We start from the raw sequence: 22,034 nt of genomic DNA on the forward strand, positions 1-22,034 counted from the left end.
AGGCCAAGAAACCTAAGTCATTAAAGAAACAACAACCAGGAAGATTCTAGTAGCATGGAGAGCCAGCAACTCATCCTGAATGAGAAGTGCAGCAGATGTTGGTGCTGTATAGATGGCAAAGGTATATAGGACAGGCTCTCCTAGGTCACCTGACTTCTGAAATCAGGAGGATTTTGGCCAATATTGCCTGTTGCCTGGTGGGAAATGGCTCAGGACCACAGTACCTCAAGGACTGTCTCCCCCATATAAACTGACTCAGACACTGCATTCATAATCTGAGGCCATTCACATGCCTTTTCCATGAGAGGTCCAGAGGGTGGCAACATGAAAACGGGCCTTTTTTGCAGTGGCTCCCTGTTTGCGGAATGCTCTCCTCAGAGAGGTTCACCTGGTGCCTTCCTATATCTTTAGCTGCCAGGCGAAAATGTTCCTTTTCAACCAGGCCTTTGTGTGATGAATATTCAACAGCCTATTAAATGTGTTTGTGGGAGGGCAGGTTATGGGGTTTTGTTTTGGTTTTTAAGTATTTATTTGTTATTTTACCTTGTTCTTTTATCCTGTGAACCACCCTGAGATTTTAGGATGAAGAGCGGAATAATAATAATAATAATAATAATAATAATAATAATAATAATGTGGACATAGCTCCCTCCTTCAACTCACAATCCTGGCTGCTCAAATCTAATGGACTTGCTACCTGCACAGTCCCCAGCTTAGCTATTTGTGATGAAAAAAAAGTATATCTTACACAAATAGTTGAAAATCTTTTTAATTTTTACTTGTCAGGTTGGCAACAGTATTATGTACAAACTCCTCCAGACAGGGTCTGCATGAAATCTCCACACCTCTCACCTTCAGTCAAAATAGAACAGAAAAAACCAGCCAACTGCCAATTTCCAACTGTCAATTGTCAACTACCACCTCCTTTCTCCATCTATTCTTTGGGAAATACATTTTCAATGAAATTACAAATACTAACAGCTCAACACCCTGAGCAAGTGGCTGCTGGTCAGATTTTTTATTGTTATTATTATTCTAGCGTTGCAAACTATTCAATCAAGTGTTCAACTATGTTCCTCCTTTCCCCTAAAATGTACAATGTTGAAAAATTGTGGTGGAGATTGTGAAGAATGGTAAATTCATCATGCCACAAGACACCACCTCTAGGCAGATCTTTTGATATTTAAGTTCTACCATGTTATGGAACCTAAACAAAAACAAAAACTTGCCTCAAAACAGAAGTAGCACATTTGTTTTACAAAAGCAGCAAAACTGCCTCTACCATTTTCACAGCACCAGATCTGTACACACTCCTTAAGATAACACAACTATAGCAACAGGAAGCAGATATAAGCAGAAATTAACAAGGACTGTAGAAACACAACTAAAAGTAGTTTTTTTAAAAAGCCAACTAATTAAATTATGCCCATATACAGTAAATATAATAAACAGTATGCAATACACAATTACGTCTACCTACTCTAAAAGGTGAATGCCAAGAGATTCTGTTCCACTAAGCCATAATTTGTTTTATTGGCTCTGTCCCCAGTGTTTGGTGTTTTCTTAAAACTATCACCATATATATATACATATGCTATTTCTTCATTATTAGAAGCTTCCTTACAGCTCCCATTTCACTCTGAATTTTTTTTAAAGTAAGTTTATAAAAAGAAAGCTGACAGGGGTTATTTATGGAACTGGCTGACAGGGTAGAAAAAGGCATTAGAACTAGTAACTTGCCTACAAGGCCATCACTCCTGATCTCTCTTGAAATAGCAGCTAGGAAGAGACAGGTTTCTCCACACAAACCTCCCACCCTTTGCTTCTAGTGCCAGCCTGATGCAGGCTGAGAAGTACCTGGCAGCCAAAAAAAAACTCAGCACCAGGTATACCTGCCTCCCAAAGGATCAGACAGCAGTGGCACATGTTCCCCAAACCCAGCAACTTACCATCTGCCACATAATGGTGTAGGAGAACTGATAATAATGCCAATATATTTCACACCTGGCAACCAATGTGCCCCTTTGGTTTCAGATAGTACATGGGTAGATGAGTGTAAAAAGCCTGGGATGCAAATTTTCACATCCCTCTACGGTGGCTCATTTACCAGAAGTAATGTATTGAGTGTTAATTCTGGAAGTGTATACTTGATTCTGACCAAACTTAGCCTCCTGGGAGTATACACTTCCAGAGTTAACGCTCAATACATTGCTTCTGGTAAATGAGTCGAAACATAGCTGCTAGAGGGCTGTGAAAACTTGTGTCCCGTGCTTTTTAGACTCGTCTACCCGTGTACTATCTAAAACAAAACGTGTGAAATACATTGGCATTATTTTCAGCTCTCCTGCCCCATTACCAGCAGTGGCCAAAGGGAGCTGTGGAACGGCAGAAACAACATCCCTCCAGAGACCAAGCAATTTGCCACCGATGGCATTGCACATTGGACTAGCCAGGAGGCAACAAGCCTGGTGGAACTTGGAGGAGATGCAGGAAGATACCTGGGGCTTGGTAGGGACACTTTCAGCCATAGACCTATAACTAGTGCATCTCCATTGTGGTGGGCCAAAGAGGAGGAGCTGCCCCATTTGGGCTGCACCAAGGCTGCCCCCCACTTTTGTTGTTGCTTTTTGGGTGCCCCCTAGTGAAAGCAAGGCACTCCAGGGGTGGGGAGTGTACAATTTTGCCTCAACTTTTGGTGTGAACTTAAGTTGGCGAGATAGCAGCCCAAATAGTATGGGCCTGATATATTACCATCTAAGGAAGAGGAGCCCAAAAGGCTAATAAACCCGTCGTATAAAATTTCCTAACTGTGCCACTGTCACTCTGGAAAAGAAAGGGTTTCCATGGAGTATTTAATTAACACACACATCAGTTGTTCTTAAACATTCTGCTTGTTTAATTTATTTGCTCAGCTTTGGCCTCTGTTAACACAGGGTTTTCGTGGACCTGCTGTAGTTCTTTAAAGTTTATTTTGTTGATAGAAATCTTGTGAGGTTTGGAAGATTTACACAATACACAAGTTTTTCCATTAACAAAATCAGAACGAAAATTAATTGCATTCTACAAGCCTGGTGGTTTTTAATATGTGGTCTAGGAAGAGAGAGGTGCTCTCTCCTGCCCTATAGATTTGCATCACTAAAGAGAGCAGGCTTGTGTATATCTACTAATTTGGTCATCTACGGCAAGTGAGAATTGCATCCTGTCAACCCCGAAAAGGAGCTGTTGTAAACTGGAAATCAGTTTACAGCCCCTAAAAGGACTAGTGTTGGTACATGTGGAAAGGTGGGCCATTAAACATTTCTGGCGGCTAGTAAGTTTTGAAGGTTAATCTGCATGGGTACCTTAATGTGCTCTACACTTAACATACTGCAAGATGCAGCTCACTTGCACATCAATGCAGGAAATTTATGGGAATGGTCACAGGCATGATCTATTGGTGCTTTGAATAAAAAAAGTACCAGAGAAAACTTTCCAGCTCCAATTTTCTGATAAATGTGTGTACACACCAAGAATTTTCTCCCTACAAAATACAGTGCTATTGAAGTATGGCTGGTTGCCTCTCCACACATACTTGGTTGAACCCAAACCTATGTATTTAAACTTATCATCTCTGTTTGGTTCCCTTTGGTTCAAGAGGCGGCATTTGTCTTTTTCAATTTCTATATGATACTTTGCACTGCGTCTGGTCAGCCTGTCATCAAGTTGCCTGGGCAGCCTTAGGCATATCCTTCTCTCGGCCCAACTCCAAGAGAGGTTGTAAAGCTGAAAGGGGAAGCTGCCACATATGCCGCTCTGAGCTCCTTGAAGGAAGGGTGGGAAGTGTAACGAGCAAACCCAGGTACCTGGCTTCTTCAGATAAATCAAAGTTTTGGAAGCTCGGTTTTAAATCAACGTCAGAAAGTCATATCAAAGACTATCCAACATCTATGGGAAATGAGGTGTGGGGGGAATGAAATGGAAGATGGTGGAGGCTGGCGAGGCTGACTGATTGGAGCACTCCATGCTGGAACTTGTTCCCTAATTTATCATCAGTTATATAGTGCCATCAGCACAACTGGAGCATTTTTATGTTTAAAGCACAGGGCACTCACTGCCTTGCCTCTAGTCTGCCTCTCAGTAAGTAGGTCCAATTTAAATGAGTTGTGCTAAAAAGCCACTTCCGCCTTAAGAGGAGCTGGGGTTGGGGGCTGCACGCCCCCACCACAGCGCTTCATGCGAATGAGGGAATCCCTGGCTGCGTCATCCCCTGGATAGCCAATCGGCTGGCTCAGGGGGTGTGGCCTGCGCTATTTAACACTGGCACGGCTGGGGATCTTCCTCTTTTGCTGCCTCCAGTTGCTCCGGTTTTCCCACCCTCCCACCCTTTAAGGTTTCGTCTTTGACCTTGCTATGGACCACGGTTGGTCGCCGTTAAGGGGCCGGGTAGGAATTTTTCCCACTTGACAAATTGGCACCAGCCACTTGGTTTCTCGCCTACCTCGTAGCAAATCGTCACAACTTCCTTGGTATTGGAAGACATTGGTATTTGTATTGTTATGTAGATGGAGGGAGGAAGGATTCCGGGGGGCTTGGCCCTGTCCGAAGCCTATGGAGGTGTGGGCCCAAGGCACGCCCCCGAGCGGTGACCCTGGGGGAGATCCTAGTTGATGTGCCTCAGCAGGACTCCCCCTACTGGTGGTTAACCCTTCCCGGACTTCAAGCGGACAGGCTGAAGCCGGATAGTCGGTTAGGACCAATGCCTAAGCCAATACCGCTCATCACCTGTAACCAATAACGTTGTGGCCTTATTTAGCCCATTAACCTTAAATAATTGTGTCATGTGTCTTTATTTCCACTGGGGGGGGCGGGAACTCGCCACGCAAGCCCCGGCTCATATAGCATACCTTCCAATACTGGAGTGAGGGAAATCGGGACACAACCCCTCTCATTCACCTGCTGTTACCTTCCCCCTTCACTCCTTTATCCACCGCCTTCGCAGTGGCAGCCGCCACAGCCATCACACAGCCTCTGCCTCCGCCATACTTCCAGAAGCTTTTGGGAAGTATGTTGGTTGGAAAGCCGCCGCAGAAGGAGGAAGGAGAGTGGAGGCATGCAGGTGCAACTGACTTGCACCACAGTGCAGGGGGGGGCGGAAGGCTTGTGCATGAGCTAAAAAGTGTATGCGCCCTATAGCAATAAACTCTTTTTTTACAAAAATCTGCATTACATTCAGCTCTTGGGGTCCAAAATGATATGACCTATTTATTCAAAATCACGGCATGTTATTTATTTAAAGCAGTCCATAAAAAACAGAATTCTTAACTTTGTTTAGTTAGTTTAGCTGCTGCGCTTCCAAGACTGGCCAATTTTGAACCAACTGTAATTGCTGCCATATTGAGTCAATCATCCTACAACCCATCTGAGAAAAACCCCACCCCACCCTCCCACTATATATAAGGGTCTGGTGACTTCTGTTTCAGTGTATCTGAAGAAGTGTGCATGCACACGAAAGCTTATACCCAGAACAAACTTACATAGTTGGTCTCTAAGGTGCTACTGGACAATTTTAATTTTTTTATTTCTTTCAGCTGCCATTCTGTTCTTGAGTGGGGCACCTCAGAGAGTTGGTGCTTACCTTTAAAGCTGGAGTGGCTGCCCTTCCAATACAGTGGTACCTCAGGTTACATACGCTTCAGGTTACAGACTCCGCTAACCCAGAAATAGTGCTTCAGGTTAAGAACTTTGGTTCAGGATGAGAACAGAAATCGTGCTCCAGCGGCATGGCGGCAGCAGGAGGCCCCATTAACTAAAGTGGTGCTTCTGGTTAAGAACAGTTTCAGGTTAAGTACGGACCTCCGGAACGAATTAAGTACTTAACCTGAGGTACCACTGTATTGCTGGATTACAACTCTTACCATCCCTGAATATTGGGCCATGGTGGCTGTGGCTGAAGGGAGTTGGGAGTCCAACAACATATGAAAACCAAAGGTTAGCCACTCCTGCCTTAAAGCTTGGAACCTGAACGAATGCTTTCTTCCATCCAAACCTGTCTTGTGTACAGATGTCTCCATCAAAGGCTCTTCTGCAGGTGCTGCAGGTCTCTGAAGTCAGGTGTTTCTTGACCATTTGGTGCCAGCTGGAAACCTTTTCATTTCCCCAGACCTCTGCTGTTTTAATATGTTTGTTTTGCTATTTTGGTTTTGTTTGCTATTTTGGTTTGCTATTTTGGTTATTATGTTTTAATTGTTCTCATAGCCAGCTGCCTTGAGAGTACGTTTCTGAAGAACAGGATATACATATTTTTTTTAAATGCTGCAAGTTGCTAAAAGCTGGGAAATGACACAGATCGATGGTAAAACACATGCCTTGCATGCAAAAAGGTCCCAGATTTTATCTGCAGTACAGCTAGGGAAGATTCTTGCCTGAAACCCTGGAGAGCCATTGCCAGTTCTTTTGTAGATCTGGATTAGCTAACCGGTGGTTCTCCAGATGTTTTTGAACTCCAGCTCCCCTCATCCCTGACCACTGACCATGCTCGAGGTTGACAGCAGTTGGAGCTCCAATAACATCTGGATGGCCACAGATTTTCCACCCCTGGGGTAGGCAATACTATGTTGGCTGGACAAATGATCTGGCTTGCTATATGGCAGCTGTTTATGTTGCAAAAGTATATTTTCTTTGCACTGAGAAATAACAGCTCTACTTGTCTAGGAATAACATTATGCACATTTGTCAGCGTACAAGTGAATAGAGATAAAATGGCCAGCATAACACTCTCATCACAAACATGCTTTTAAAAACAGCCACGCTTGCCGGATGCATTTTGACCTGCTGGTCTCCCCCCTCCACCCCCATCAATATCAAATTACAAATATAAGTAGGTTAGAGTCACATAATGCAAATAATCCGGCTTAATGGGGCAGGAAGAATTCACTTGGTATTTAATTCAGAGGCAATTCTCTCCTCTGCGAGTCTTCAGTTCTCTTCAAACTTAGAGCCTGCTCAGTTTCACAGTTTCACAAGACAAAGCAAAGGCTCTGTCTCTTTTTCCAAAGGTTTGTAAGCTAGAATTTCATGAGGTTTTGAATAAACCTATTTTGTGCCCTTACTGCTGAATATAACATGTAAGTGGACAACTGTTTAAACACAAAGCTGGACCAGAGATCCCCACTCAGGCTTCTATTGCAACTGGAAGGTCACCGAAATTGGAGCTTATAACAAGGGAGCTCAACTCCACAGCCTGGTCTTCAATGGCAATGTTCCCTGGATCTACTCCCAACACAAGCTTATTCAGTCTGCCACAAGTTTCTATGCCTCTTGTTCCATTGTCCAAATGTCCTCACAATTAGAAAGCAATCCCAGGTATCTACCCTAAATCTGGTTGGCTGCAACATGAGCCCATAATTCTTGTGCTCCCCTCACTGCCTGTAGGAAATTGGGCTCTTCCTTTTATAACAGCATCCTTTCATATAGCAAAAAAAATGTTTCCATGTTCTATATTTGGTTGTTTCCACGAAAATCCACCCCAGTCCGTTTAGTTTTTCTTCTATCTAGAATCTTTGTAGATCATACTAGCAAACTCCCTGCCTTCCGGCTTTAAGAGCCTGGAATTTTTGAGGAAGAACTGTCCCATGTCTGTCTCTTCTTTCCACAAAACAACCCCCGTTTCCAGAAAGGTGGAAATGCACTTGGAATATTAGAATTCAGTTACTACTGAAAACCCTCTAGTGCAATTGTGACCAATCTGTGCATTCATGCCCTTCGGTTCACCCACCAAGTCTCATGTTGGGAGTTCCTTGCCTCTCTGGTGAACATTGCAAGCTTCAAGCATTTTCCTGATCTTGGGGGTGGAATACTCACCATGGCAAGCAAATATGCAGATCCATGGTATGATGTCAGCCCCGAAAAGTGACCTGCACAAGTCCATTCCACTTTAATGTCTCCCATTTAGAGGTCAGCTTGCCCTGCCTTCCAATTACACAGCTGTCTTGAGTTAAAACTGACTTAACACAGGACTGGCTTCTCGTATCTATCCAAGTATCAGCTGACAACTAAGGTAGCCCTATAAAACAACTGGAGGTGGCTCAATTTGCACCAGAAGACAAATGTCTTAAGAGTTAAGGTGATCTTATGTGTTATATATGCACAGAAAAATTGTGCCAAGTTTCCTCCCCCCCCCCCCCCCGCTTTTACTACTACAAGGAAGGCACAAGAACATGCAAGCTGCAATAAAAAAACCTTGTGAAACATACTTTTAAAAAAAGAGGTAGTCCAAAAATGCCATAGCTAAGGGAAGATGCGAAGGAGCAAGACAGAAACGCAACATAAGCGATCTAGCCAACGTTTTTATAAAGGCACAGGAGACAATTCGCAATGTAAATATAGCTTCGAAGTCTGAACTGTCAGGCCCAAGTGTCAGCTGGGAAGATGAAGAACCATAAATACAAGATTAAAATATTTCATGGGGAAAGCCCCTGATGTGCCAATGGTACTCATTCACTTGTTCCTTTATGCAGCTGGTACATAAAACTGCCCTATTAATTTTAGTGGAACTTTCCCCTACAAGTGAAGTGTCAGGGATTGAGATGTTTAACAGCCGTGGCCACTCACTGTCCTCTCGCTGACTGTCCAGAATGGGAATCAGGCTCTCTAGGTAGCTATTGTTCTGCCCCATGGAATTGTGTGCATTTTGTACTCTGGGCTGTTTCAGCATCCACATGAATCCATTGAATGAGGTAATTCAGAATTTCAGGGAGGTGTCTTCAACATGCTGATGGCACCCATATCTACTTCTCCTCTGATTCAGGCGAGGCTCTGCTGAAATATGGAGTGAGTAAAGAACGGAATGAGGGACAGCATAAATTGAATCCACAAAATACTGGGTACGGTTGACCAGATTTGGGGAGGTGATGTTCTAAATAGGGTTGCACTCCATTGCCTAAAGCGGAGATTATCAAGGTGACACCCATAGGTAGCACGGAATCTGTGCAAGCACTTGCTTCCAACACCCACTAACAACCATAACCACATCTGAAAACTTGTCTAGAAACCAGGTTTCAAAGTTCTTTGCTAGGCCACATGTAGACTGACCACACACCCTTTCCAAGGGCAACTCTGATTGGATGTCAGCCCCATCCTTTCCATTCTGGATGAGAGCGAAAATGGGACAACATGATGCACAGATCAAGTGGTGGTTGTTGAGTTCAGGTAGGTTGCTATGGCTTATTATAGTTTCGTCTGTGGGAGGGTGTCAAAAGGCACTTCTTTTTGAGTTTTTCAATTTTCTATTTTGCAGAACTGCTCTTGCCAACCGTTTTATGACTGGCGTCCACAGCACATTCTCAGAATTCAAAACATGCCCACAGGTCCCAAAAGGTTGGCAACCGTTGCCCTAAAGAGTCAGGTCCACAGCTTCAGTATTGGAAATCCCCGTGGCTCTGGCATGAAAGTAACTTTCACCAGGTGCAAGCCTTCCTGGGCAGAGACAGCCTGGCCAAAATCATTAGCATTCGGGCAACTATTGTAATCCACTCTACACAAGGGCTGCCTTTCAAGACTGCTTGGGAATTTCAGCTGGCACAAGTTGCAGCAGCTAGGTTGTTGACAGGGATTGGTCATATGGATTACATTGCATCAGTCTTGAAACAACTGCTCTCGGCTGCTGGTCTTTTGAAGTAGAATTCAGAGTGCTGATCTTACCTTTAAAGCCAGTACTCCAGGGACTCATTTATGAACCTGCCAGAGTATTAAGACTGACCACAGAGGGCCTTCTCTGGATCCCCCATAAGCTTTAGGCGTGAGGCAGGCGGTGAGCAGGGTTAAAGCCTTTTCCACTTCAGTACCTGAGTTTTGGAAAGCTTCTCCCATGGGAGACTTGCCTGGCATAATAAGCCTTGTTATTTTTTTGTGCCGGGTGCAGAATTTTGCTTTTTGTTTTTCACTCTTTTATTATTCTGGATTCAAGGTGCTCTGCTGGCTTCAATAATTTTTATTTTATTGTTTTACATTTTGTAAGTCACTTGAACTGAATCATGAAATATTAAATTATTGCAATAAATAAAATAATAATAAGCATTGCTTCCTGTAGTGAAAAACAAGAGTTTGTTTCTCTCTGTCTCTCTCTCAACGCACTAAATCAGAAAGAGCTTAGCTAGCCCAGGGAATGAAGCTAGCTGGAGGAAAGCGAGGAGGGGGGTCAATGTTATATTAATACCATTATGTGTAATAGCATCTCTTGATGTGCTGGAATGATGTCACTACGCAAGAACTGGATTTATACACGCTAAACAGCATTGTATGACCGCTAAGCAGAAACCATTCTAGAGAAATTAGACGGGGCAGTTTTGTGGGATCTGGAAAACAGTCAAGAGACTAAACAATGGAGGGTAGCAGCATTGTTTGGGGAAGGAAAACAGATGAACAAATGCATCTGCAGATTGACAGTGCTTTGGCAGCATGAAGGCAAACGGAGGAGAAACAGGAGGGGAGAAAATAAAGTGCCAATCACTGAACCAACACATAAGCAAGAGTAGTATAATACATGAGACCAGTGTTTCCCAAACATGGGTCTCCCACTGTTTTTGGACTACCATAATCCATGGCTAGCAGGACCCACGGTCAGCAATCATTGGAACTGTAGTCCAAAAACAGGTGGAGACCCAAGTCTGAGAAACATTGCATTAGATCAGCCTTTCCCATCCAAGAGCCCTCCAGATGTTGCTGGACTACAACTCCCATCAGCCCCAGCCAGGATGACAAAGCGGCTCCAGGAATCTCAAGGCAGTGAATAACTCAGTGCAAGCTGTTGGTGACCTGCTGCTGCTACCCAAGTTACTAGTTCACATATTATACTCAGCTCCACGGTCATTTGCCTTCTCTCTATGGAGAGGCAGCTTCTAACATTAAGAAACTCTAGCACAGAGTTATTGTGTGTTGGGGAAACATATGTAAATGATAGCATGATGGTGGCACACGTGTTTTGCTGTGTGCATGCAGGTAACAGGCGCCGCCAGGAAGCTACGATCGTGCTTCCTAGTGAATGAAAATGAAGCAAAACAGAAAATACGCAGTTGCCACATGTAGAAGCATGGTTTTCAGTCAGACAGAAAAGCTGACCTTTGTTTAAGAATGTTTTCACCCTGCTGAAATGGCTTGTTGTTGTTGTTGTTTAGTCATTTAGTTGTGACCGACTCTTCGTGACCCCATGGACCAGAGCACGCCAGGCACTCCTGTCTTCCACTGCCTCCCGCATTTTGGTCAAACTCATGCTGGTAGCTTCGAGAACACTGTCCAACCATGGCTTACAGAGCAATAAAACAAGTTAGTTCCTGCCCCAGGGCTGTGTCCACACATTTAAAAACCTCATGTTAAAACCTTACTTCTTGTTCAATTCCAGGTTTGATCAGTAGTGTTTTTATAGACGATGAGGTGCTGGAAATCACCATGAACGCCTCCTTTATAATGGTAATGGTGGCCACCTGAGAGGTGCCGGAACTGAGTCCTGGTGAAAAAAAGCCCTGGGTTTGATGAAAAAGCTGCTGCCTTAGATGGAAATCTCATACCAGAGGTAATTCAGTTAGATTGCGGCCTGTGCTTTTTGCTTTCTTACCATGGCAGACTAACAATGCAATTCTAGCCATGTCTCTTCAGAAGTAGGCCATATTGAATTCAACTGGGATTGCCTCCAGTTAGGATTGTAGCCCAGCACAGCTAACCTTCCTTTTTAAATGATAGATCCCCCTGGTTCGCTGTATTATTTTCTTCCATTTGCCCTCCCCTTCCTCCTCACTGCTTGAAGGCACGCTGTGGTTTGGCACTGCCTCCCCAATCAGCTTTAATGCATTATGGAGCTATCACCACCCAGCTCTGGTCTCTTAATAATGCCAAATTTGATTAGCTCTTTCTCTTTCAAGGGCCTCCATCCTTCCTGCCCTGTTGTCCTTTTCACTGGCCTGGTTTACATAATCATCTCTCATTTGGTTAGCCTGTTCCCTGTGCACGCAACCCTGACACTCTTCCCTTCACATGATTAAACTAGGAAAGTCTCTAATTAAACCACAGTTTCTCATTCTGTCCAAACCGGAAAACTATACTTAAAACCTGCAGTATAAGCTAGGATAAAAACAAAACAAAAACAAACAAACAGCCACTTCAAACTGTGGTTGGAGATCTTGGCTCGTCCAGAAACTGATAAACCATGGTTTTCCCTGTTCAGACAAACTAGAGTTGATTAGAGGCTTCCTGGTTTTATTGTTAAGCAGCACAAACACAGAAGAGAAGCAGCTGTATCAGCTCATGTGTATTTCATCTTAATATGCCAATATATGATTGTCCAAATGTAGTCCTCCAAAACACACATCTTAAGATTAAGCAATGCCTTACTATTTCCTAGAAGCAGGAAACCACTCCCAAAAGAATACCACATGACTTGGTACACTGATTATGATAAACAGCAGCAAATTACTTTGTGTTTATACTGTACTTTGGGCACTTTGCTTGCCTTATCTCAGCAATCCTTCCTTGAAAGATAGTTTGTCTACCACTGTTGATCTTCTCCTGTTAATCTGCAGCTGTTGGAGATTGTTGGATGGGCTCTGCAATGATCTCATAGTTCAGGCAGTGCCAACCGTGAGGGCCAAGACGTCGCCAGCACTCCATCCGAATTGACAATGCACCCTACCATCACACCGCAAACTTCAACAATCCGCAGAAGTTCATGGAAGATATGGAGTACCTCAGTAGACACACTGGTTTGAAAACAGTCCCTTGAAGGCACAAAGTTTGAAAAACTATTTTGTTTTGGATGATCCTCAAAAGGGTCATGTAACTACACTGAGAACCAGAACTAATTACACATACTTTATATGTTTTTTAAATCCCACCTAATTTTCAAAAGAGACTCCAGGCAGCTAGCAAATCAAATCATTGTGTCATGTTAAAATATGTCACAAGTCAGGAGTCCTTTGCCCCAGTTAAATAACTGTGACCGATATATATCATGCAAAACTGGCATAATGGAATAAAACTCTATTAGCATCCAACGGCATCCTGGTGGCATAATTTTGAATTTGTTGCAGTTTCCACGCTGCAGTTTTCAAGGCCAGTCCCATGTAAAGTGTGTCCCAGTAGTCTAGCTACTGGAATGTTAATGATTGTTGAAAAATCCAAGGTTGTCTGGAAGAGCTTTAGCTGGCACCAAGCAACCTTCACTACCAATGCTGGCCACATATCTAACATGAGCAGCAGGTAAAAGGTAAAGGACCCCTGGACAGTTAAGTCCAATCAAAGGCGACTATGGGGTTGTGGTTCTCATCTCGCTTTCAGGCTGAGGGAGCCGGCGTTTGTCCACAGACAGCTTTCCGGGCCATGTGGCCAGCATGAGTAAACCGCTTCTGGCGCAACGGAACACCGTTAAAGAGTGCATGGAACAACTGTTTACCTTCTCACCGCAGTGTTACCTATTTATCTACTTGCACTGGTGTGCTTTCAAACTGCTAGGTTGGCAGGAGCTGGGACAGAGCAACGGGCGCTCACTCCGTCACGGGGATTTGAACCACCGACCTTCTGATCAGCAAGCCAAAGAGGCTCAGTGGTTTAGACCACAGCACCACCCACGTCCCTAGCAGCAGATAAAGCAACACCCCAAACCATGCACCTAATATTCCAGGGGTGTGTGCAGCTCTATCTAACCTGGCTATAAACCCAAACCCAAGTACCAGACCAATACTCCATTCACCTAGCAATACTTAAAATAAATAAAATCTTGTTAACGTGCTGGACAGTAAGCTGGATCCAAATATCCTCCAGGCACGTCTTCATGTAGAGGGTTCACTGATCAACTTCAGTACCCCCACCCCTTACGATCAGCTCCTGAAAATTAGAATATATTTCAGAGCATCTATTTGAGGGGCATATGGAGTATGGCAGGAGGAACAGTGAAATTCTATATGGCGGGGATCCTAGAACCAGGAGGCAATGAGTCTCTTGGGGTTCTGTGCATAGACAGATTGGATGTGTTTAGCTGCCATCCAAAAATGTGGCTTAACAAGACACGAGCAAGCGTACACTCCCCTTGTGCTCCTACACTAATACCTCACCCCTCTTCCTTCTGAAGCATTTCAAGAAGGCGTTTGGAAGTGTTTGCTTCCAATTTGGGCAAACCACGGTTTGCCATGTCATCCAAACTGACAAACTATGGTTAGCTTTAAAACAAACCAGCTTCAAGTCATGGTTTCTGAAGATGGTTTGTTTTACATTATCAATAATTCTGGGTCCGGGTGACAGGGCAAGCTATGTTTAACTAAAAGCAGAAGCATCCAAACTGCTCTTGGCAGAATTGTCACCCTAGGAAGAGGCTAGGCTTATTCAGGTGTCGCTAAACTATAGTACAGTGTTTCCTAAACATGGGTCTCTAGCTGTTTTTTGGACTACAACTCCCATCATCCCTAGCTAGCAGGACCAGTGGTCAGGGATGATGGGAACAGTAGTCCAAAACAAAAAAACAAAAAACTTGTAGACCCAAGTTTGGGAAATCCTGCTATGGTATGACATCTGAACATAGCTTCTACACACAGGAATGACAGGCCCTCCTATGTAAGATGCTAACCAAATGTTTGCTGTAAGAACTCTCAAGGCAGAGCTGGGCATATTGCTACCTCATAATGAATGTTCAGCATCTGATGTTTATTTCCATCTTATAATTGATCTCAAGAAAGCAGACAGGCTTCTAGTGCTGAGGCCATCTGTGACTGCGCCCTAGAGAAAATATTATCTTTCCTGCACACAGTCAAGAAAGAGTCTGACCCAGTAGACTCAGGAGTGCCTTGCAGACAGAATGAGACATTTTAGCTCTCCAGGTGGTATTCAACGAACTTTCACCGAGAACAGACCCCACTGAAATTAATGTACATGGCTAAGTTAGGCCCATTCATTTCAATAGGTCTACTCTGAGTAAAATGTGCTGGAATATTACCCTTCGCTCCAGCTCTACGTCTTCCAAGCAAGGATAGAAGGAGCGAGTGATGTGCAGACTGCCCAAAATCAAATAGCAGACACTAACTGGATCTACTTCTTTATTTCTAGCTCAAATTTCCAGTCTCCTTTATCTGTGTGTGGGGAAGGGGAGAAGTTATGTATCACGAGCGCTGCATCTTTTAACATAGTGGAGACCCACACAATTTGTCATCAAGCTACTACCATTGCAGGGCGGCACAGCAAGGGCTCAATAGCCTCCTCAAAAGCTATTTCTAAATAACTTCCAAACTATTTTTGTTAGTAGATTTCTATCCTATTTCCCCACCTCGCTGCCTTTCTGGTAAAAAGACACAGGACCCTTGCTTTTAAAGAACCCCGACTAAAGCCCATATATACCACTTAGACATATTTTATTATAATGACAATCAGAGCGCTTAAAAATAATTATACCCAATCACTGGAAAGGGGTCCAGAATGATATGAAGTTATGGTCTGATTTCAATAGATCTTTCATTGGAAGAAGAAATATTAAAAATGAACATTCTCCCCTGCTTTTATGGCTGCTCTGCTGGCTTTAATGTTTTGTTTTATTGTTTCTTGTTGCATGTACTACAAGAGTCTACGAAAGCCTTCAGAGACCAGAGTCTTAATTCCTACAATACTTGAATAAAGTGAGTTCAAGACCCATGCCTTTCTACCAATACTTCCAAAGATTTTTTTGGTTTTTTAGCAGAGGTTTAGTGGGTTAGATACAAAGAAGCAGTTGGAGTCATTTCCTCTCCTTTAGGAGACTCACTGATGTCTTCCTGTCTGCTCTCCTAATGAAAACTAGCTCCAGAGGATTCGGAAATCCTTTAGATTAGCTACTTAAGGGACATTTGTAGTGTTGGGTTGGAGTAACAGCAACCCACCCTGTATGAATGCAAGTACCTCCTTTGTGGAATCCAGGGTCTCTGGATCCAAGCCTATATTACCTGGACAAAAGACAGAGTTTGAATTTTAACAAAAGGTATCCTCAGAGGAATTTTCCAAAATATCTGAAGTGCACCCTACCTTATTGGAAGAGCAAATAAAGTGGTAGATGTTTTGACAGAATAGAGACCAGAAAATATTTCAAAACTTCAGCACTTTTTATTCACTTAAAAGCAACAAATATTAGAAGGCAATTACCAATGCAATCCATTGTCATTTGACAATACAGAACTAAGATCCATGTTGCAGGTGTTATTTCAGCACACAAAGGTGATTCTTTTTCACACACACACACACACACACACATTGAATTCATGTGCCTCATGAGATCTTCACAATACAGCGAATCACCTATAACATCCCTTCTTAACGCAGTGTTCCCGGTAAGTTATATGGCGGCATTTCCCAATAAAAAAAATTATCAGCAATATTTTCTTACACATCTTGTTGCCCGGTTGACACATGCAAAGGACAGGAAAACAAGAAAATATGAAGAAAATGAAATGGATTAGAAAAGCAATGGACCCCGTGACATGCTATGTATGTTTACTCAGTTCAGTGGGACTTATTCCCAAGTGCGCCTGGGACTGCAGCCTCAGTTAAACGAACAGGGTAGAAAGGTTCTATATTACTGTATTAACACTTGAAGCCAGCAGATCTGTTGCTCATTATTTAGCAGGTGCCCTCTCTGTTTCTTAAACTAACCTTGTCTTAGTTTGAACAAGCTATAATAATTATTTGATTTGCTTTCTTCTCCTTCCATCAGTTTTATAACAATGTTGTTTTCGGTTTTATTTCTATGCTACGGTTCCCATCGTCATTTTGTTTCACATTGCTTTCGCTTATTTCATGTTCCTTTTATTAAAAAAAAAACCTAACAGGAAAAGAATCATAGAGTTGGAAGAGACCACAAGGGCCATCGAGTCCAACCCCCTGCCAAGCAGGAAACATCATCAGAGCACTCCTGACATATGGTTGTCAAGCCTCTGCTTAAAGACCTCCAAAGAAGGAGACTCCACCACACTCCTTGGCAGCAAATTCCACTGTCGAACAGCTCTTACTGTCAGGAAGTTCTTCCTAATGTTTAGGTGGAATCTTTTTTCTTGTAGTTTGGATCCATTGCTCCGTGTCCGCTTCTCTGGAGCAGCAGAAAACAACCTTTCTCCCTCCTCTATGTGACATGCTTTTATATATTTGAACATGGCTATCATATCACCCCTTAACCTCCTCTTCTCCAGGCTAAACATGCCCAGCTCCCTTAGCCGTTCCTCATAAGGCATCGTTTCCAGGCCTTTGACCATTTTAGTTGCCCTCCTGATTAAGGCTGCAATCCTATGCGCACCTACCTGAACACAACAATACTTACTTTGAAGAAAACAGCACCATGTAGTACCTTGTTTTTAAGAAGATCCCTCTCACTGACACACATGAAAGCATGAAATTGGCAGTCCTGGTTATGATCAGTTTTGCTGTCCTCACATTTCACAGCCACTGTGCTTCCCAAATGATGAGACTAGTTGGAGACCGAAATGGAAGAGGACCACATCCCCACAGCAAGCTCTGAATCATATCCCATGTTACCAGGAGCCTTGTTCACATTGCTCAGAGGCTGTTCAACCCCCAACTAGCTTGGCATTTCAAAGACGCATCTGCGGAGAGATTTATGCTTCCCCCACAGAGCTGAGAATACTAAACAGTGGCAGGTTGAGCAAGGCAAGAGCATTGCAATGCGTCCTACTCTACCCAGACTCAATAACGTTCTGCAGTCAATCTGGAAGGGGGAAGGAAAGAGACAGCACAGGTGTGTACGCATGAAAACTGCAGTCAAGTCAACAACAGCACAGCCATAAACAAATTTATTCAATTTAAAAAGCCCCATCCACTTGGGAGAATTATGATCTTCAGATTGCAGGCAGAAGAGGTGAGTTCACGGCAGAGGTGAGATTTTAAGTGGGGGATTTCTCCACCGCCATCAGCCATCCATGACTGCCACTTTCTTCTACACAATTTCAGCAGCAGAACCCTTATGGGAATATGCATAAACTTGATCCTTCCCAATATTGTTTGCTTCAGGCACTTGGTCCTAATTTGCCTTAAAAGTCTCCTAAACAGATAATTACGAGCAGTTCGGTTAAATGCTTGGCCAACCAAGAGTGGGTGTCACCGGGGAGGGCGCTTGTTATTTTAGGAGAATGCGTGGGTGATACGGAAAGGAAGATCATCAGATGCTGTGGATTCGTATGCAAGAAAAAGAGTGCAGTATGTTTGGGGACACAGAGGAGACTGGTTTTGGTTTAGATTAATGGGTAATATACTTGAACTATGCCACCTTTGACTACGTGCTGAAATGCTATAAGGAAAAAGCTTCAACAGGTGTCAGGGACAGGTTGGGCACAGAGGAGTGGTAGGAGGCACCAGCTGGGAACCACCAAAGGAAGAAGGCTCAGAGCCTGGGGAGTGGCAGTGAGACAACAATGAGTGGTCAAAGGGAGAAGACTGGGAAGAGAAGGTGTCGGAAGCTGGCACCTTTTAAGAACTCAGGAAGGGGGAACTAAAAGGTGGCATTATCAATTACTCTTAGTAAACAGAAGCATATGTTCATGTGTCATGGACTGGGTAGACTCAGAGGAATGGTGGGAGGAACCAGCTGCGGAACCACCAAGGGAAGAGGGAGAAGACTGGGAGAAGGAGGTGTTGGAAGCTGAAGAGGTATCAGGGCTTAGGGACCAGAATCAGAGGCAGAAGCTGAAGAGGAGGGAGGCCAAGAGGCAGAGATGAGTCTACCTGGTGAAGAAACCAGGGTGTCTCCCACTCCTGCTGCAACAAGCTCCCTTCCCCACTGGTCTCCCGGGTCCAGAAGAGGTATGAAGAGAGGGAGGAGCAGAGACAGGAGTGCAGGCTGAGTTTCAGATTGCTTGGGAAGCACTCGGGATAACCACAAGTCTTAGGCAGCTGTGGGAAGGCGGGGAGCTTCACTCCCCACATGGGGCAAGACCTACTGGGAAGAGCTGCTGTGCTCTTCAGACCTGGCATAAGTGAGCAGCCTTGTTTCTTCTATTACAAAGTTAACTTTACTTACTCTGTGTAATTTATTGCTCACCTGACAACAGGACAGAAAGTATATTGGGCCAGAGACAAGCAAGATTTTTGAGAGCTGAAGTTAGCATGATGAGAGTAGTTCAAAGATGGAGAACCTTCCTTCCCCCCTCAAGGACACATTCCCTCAGGGGTTATACCTCTGGGGTTGTGTGCTGCAGCTGGTGGTCAGTGGTACCAAAGCCACATGATTCGCTTTCCACATGAATCACATTAGATCTAGGGGTGCATATGGTCCCTTGAGCCACGGGCTTCCCATCTCTACTAGAGATCTAGGAGAAGATCTAGAGTCACACACAATGACTACCGTCACAGTCCTCACTGGCAATTTTGGCGAAGAATTAACTTGTTCCCCCACTCTCACATCCAGATGGTTTGCACCAGAGATTTCCCAAGAAACAGAGCAATGCTACCATAGGAAACCATAGCTAATGGTGGCGTTCCATTCTTACCAGAAGTTCAGACTGCATCTCATTTGAGGCCTGGAGTGGCTAACTGGTGACTCTCCAGGCAATGTTGGACTCCAACTTCAATCAGTCAGCACAGCCTGGTTGCAGCCTAACATCACCTGCAGGGCCACAGGTTAGTCCAGCCTTACCCAATGAAGTGCTCTATATACCAGTAGATCTTTTTTGGATTACAGCACCCATCATCCTTGACCACTGGTAATGCTGGCTGGGGCTGATGGGAACTGTTGTCCAAAACATCCAGAGGACACAAGGCTGGGGAACAGTGGGTTAGCCTATATTCCAGATTTTGTTTATACCTATGTGAATGACACCCATGGTGTTAACATTCATTCCTTTGTTTGATCACCCCCTGGCTCAAACCGGTTGTATATCATCTCCCATAAATACGTTATTTTCAGCTTAACACATTAGAATCTGAAAGACAAATAAACAAAAGGAGATGTACCCATTGGTTGCAAGATAAGGTGTGACAGAATGTTGAGGCACTGTAAAAACCTATCAGATCGATTTATCTAAAGGCAACCGTGGGATGGATGTGCACAGCATGGACAATAGCTACCAGCGCATTGTGAAAGCTCAGTCTTCAGCCTTTAAGATAGTCCTCGCCAACTTGGAGCTGTCCAGATGTTTTAGCCTACCTGTCTATCAGCCCTTCTAAACCCTTGCAAACATGGGGAAAGCAGTACATGGGGGAAAGGGTTAGGGATGCAATCCTATACACTCCTGGGGAAAAGTCCCACTGAACTCAAATGAGACATACTTCTTAATAGCCATGGGTAAGATATCACTGCAAGCATTCCTCCCTGTTACTTTTCTGCTGCAAATCACGCCCTCCCCCAATTTTCACAAGTAGTTTCAATCAGAAGCAGCAACCAGTTGACTTTAATATATGCTTGCCTTTAGTGTATCACAGCAAAACCAGTCAAAAATCCTATGTCAACTTGGTAGTCTGGCGCCTTTAAGATGGCAACAGGGTGGGTTTTTTGGGTGTTTCTTTTGCAAAAGATGCTGCTTCCTCAGGTGCATGGGCAACTTTTCAAGGGGATCCTAACATGCTAATAAGCAAGGGATCACCCAATGTGCAAGATGCTTCCTTGAGATCTGGTGGGACACCTTAAAACTAAGTCCAAAATACTTCCATCCCTGCAGCTCAACGTTCTGTTATGTGGCTGTCAAATGCATACATTTAACACTACAACAGTCATTTCACAAAATATTAAAATTTTAGAATAAAGGTCAGTCTAAGCATTTGAGGGACAGAGGCAGAAGATACAGTACCTAGACACCATTCACGGGCATGCAGCACTGGAAGCTCTCCTACGTAAGTATCACTGAAGGGAACAGAAGCTTCGCAGGACCGCTGTTGCATTAATGAATGGCTCCTGCCTGGGGCTCATAGATCAGATTTGGTTGTCTCCCGCTCTGCCACCAAAGGTTAGGGCCACCACTAAAAGTCACCAGATTCCCTACACTGGCAAAGTCATGCGATCTCACTTCCAAGGAAGGGTATAGCAGAATACCAACACTAGCATTGCTAGAAGAAAACTCTGATATTAGAGAAAAAAATTAGGGTACAGCTCATTTCAAGGTACAACTCCATTTTAGCAATGCAGGACTACGTGGCACTACACACTGTATGTTGTGGAAACTCAGCAGTGGAACACCTACTTCATGCATAGAAGGTGCCCCTGGCATCTCAAGGTACGGCTGGGAAAGACCCTGGAGAGGCACTGCCAGTCAGCCAGAAATACTGAGCTAGATAAATGATCCGACTTAGTGTAAGTCAGCTTCCTGTGTTCCTATATAGCACATTTATGGGGCGAGGGTTCTCAGGTCTCTTGTGCCATACTGTGGCCACAGGTACTGTACCTATTAAGCAGGTGCCGTGAATCTGGGGGAAGCAAGGCTTCCATAGCCTCCAAACAAATTGCTACCTATAATGCCCTCTTGGGGACACAGGTGGCGCTGTGGGTTAAAGCCTCCCGCGCCTAGGACTTGCCGATCGAAAGGTCGGCGGTTCGAATCCCTGCTGCGGGGTGCGCTCCCGCTGCTCGGTCCCAGCGCCTGCCAACCTAGGAGTTCGAAAGCACCTCTGGGTGCAAGTAGATAAATAGGGACCGCTTACCAGCGGGAAGGTAAACGGCGTTTCCGTGTGCAGCTCTGGCTCGCCAGAGCAGCGATGTCACACTGGCCACGTGACCCGGAAGTGTCTCCGGACAGCGCTGGCCCCTGGCCTCTTAAGTGAGATGGGCGCACAACCCCAGAGTCTGTCAAGACTGGCCCGTACGGGCAGGGGTACCTTTACCTTTACCTTTAATGCCCTCTTGACACCTTATTCAAGAAAGCACCAATTCCCTGCTGACGGCTGCTATGCTTTCTGAAGTGTAGATATGTGGAGGAGATGTATTGGTTACTAGGAAGAAGGAAGAGATGCAGTCAGTCACTCAGGACACCTTCAAATCTCTGCCAAGCCACCAAGTTCACTGGGTGGGCAACGCAACGGGCAAGTCATGGCATTCCTGAGCATTTTTGCTTGGAAATAAC

The 22,034-nt window shown here is 44.3% G+C and overlaps 1 protein-coding gene and 1 long non-coding RNA gene across 7 annotated transcripts in view; one reads left to right on the top strand and one right to left on the bottom strand.

The window, feature by feature from the left end:
- Positions 1-22,034, bottom strand: part of FAM131B (family with sequence similarity 131 member B) — a 47,331-nt gene that overhangs the window by 23,950 nt on the left and 1,347 nt on the right. Inside the window, exon 1 of one of the 4 annotated variants that reach the window (XM_081894525.1) lies at positions 17,291-17,759. The exons of 2 other annotated variants lie outside the window; for them this stretch is intronic. The gene's annotated coding sequence lies outside the window, so the exon portion shown is untranslated. Of the gene's footprint in view, positions 1-663; positions 685-17,290; positions 17,760-22,034 lie in introns of those variants that run through there. One more of the 4 variants, XM_081894524.1, reaches the window with a different exon arrangement.
- Positions 826-13,927, top strand: LOC309360387. Of its 3 annotated transcripts, none has more exons than XR_014164086.1 (3): positions 826-1,008; positions 11,375-11,545; positions 12,549-13,927. It is a non-coding gene; the product is annotated as an uncharacterized lncRNA (long non-coding RNA). The 3 variants fall into 3 exon arrangements; XR_014164087.1 differs by lacking the exon at positions 826-1,008 and adding an exon at positions 8,606-9,186; XR_014164088.1 differs by lacking the exon at positions 826-1,008 and adding an exon at positions 10,577-11,138 and having other exon boundaries at positions 11,288-11,545.

This window comes from Podarcis melisellensis (assembly GCF_964234715.1).
Source record: "Podarcis melisellensis genome assembly, chromosome: 17".
Classification (NCBI taxonomy): Eukaryota; Metazoa; Chordata; class Lepidosauria; order Squamata; family Lacertidae; genus Podarcis; species Podarcis melisellensis.